General features: G+C 42.8%; 1 protein-coding gene across 1 annotated transcript in view; it reads right to left on the bottom strand.

Annotated features, from left to right (window-relative positions):
- The window catches only part of celf3b (cugbp, Elav-like family member 3b), a 42,816-nt gene that overhangs the window by 15,682 nt on the left and 26,122 nt on the right, over positions 1 to 1,012 (bottom strand). The gene's annotated exons all lie outside the window — the stretch shown is intronic.

Raw genomic sequence — 1,012 nt, 5'->3', positions numbered from 1 at the left:
GTCTTGTCCATTGATTTCAGATTGTGTTGTGGACTCGGCTGATTGTGGTCAGATTTGTGTCCACTAACTCTTTCTCTCTCTCCTCCATCCATCCATCAGCGCCTCCATTTCTCCCTTCGTTCGGCCCACTCTCGCTCATCCACCAACAGAAACAAGCTGATACTGAACGGGTCGCAGCTGTTTTCACCTCCAGAACCAGAAAACCTGCAGCTACCTTTCGATTCACACCATTGAATACAACCAGGACTATAAGGACACAAAGACCTGCCACATGTTCAGCACTTTCAACTGCGTATGGAAGTCTGAATCGAACCGAATCGTAAAACTGCAATATGTCATTAAAACATCTTCATTTGAAATGTCATTTAAAAGATGCCCTTTTTGCACCAGACTGTGTACAAACAGGAAACAGGAAGAAAGAACAGCCACACGGAGGGTTTTGGCTGAACTGTTTCCACAGATGTACAGAAAGTATGGAAACAAACTAAACGTAGACATATAAAGAAATCTACAGTATTTAAGTTACATTTCTCTCCCCAGTGCTGGTGATTAATGTTGTACGTGTTGGTTTCAGGGTTTTTCATTTAAACTGAACCAAATCTAAGCTTAAAATAACATCGAATCAAAAATCTACTTGTCTCGTTTACAGATTCACCAAAGACAAACCGTTTGTGCTCAACAGAGTCTGTAAAAAACATTCCTTCATGCAATCAGGAACTGATTCAACTCCGACCAACCGTCATGTGATGGAAATTCTGAGAGTTTCAGGTGAACTGCAGTCAGTGTTTCCTCAGAGAGCCTGAGAGGAACATCCAACCTCCTGGATCAATGAATAGATGCAGCACGGATCAGAACCAGAGACCAGAGGAGCCAGTTGGTGGAGATACATTCATCTGATGGTGGACCATCTTTCTCCATCTGATGGTGGAACATCTTTCTACAGCTGGTGGTGGAACATCTTTCTCCATCTGATGGTGGAACATCTTTCTACTGATGGTGGAACATCTTTCTA

The sequence above is a fragment of the Stegastes partitus genome, unplaced genomic scaffold (assembly GCF_000690725.1).
Source record: "Stegastes partitus isolate 25-593 unplaced genomic scaffold, Stegastes_partitus-1.0.2 Scaffold824, whole genome shotgun sequence".
Classification (NCBI taxonomy): domain Eukaryota; kingdom Metazoa; phylum Chordata; class Actinopteri; family Pomacentridae; genus Stegastes; species Stegastes partitus.
The sequence above is the reverse complement of the archived record's forward strand: the minus strand, read 5'-3'. Positions and strand labels throughout refer to the sequence as shown.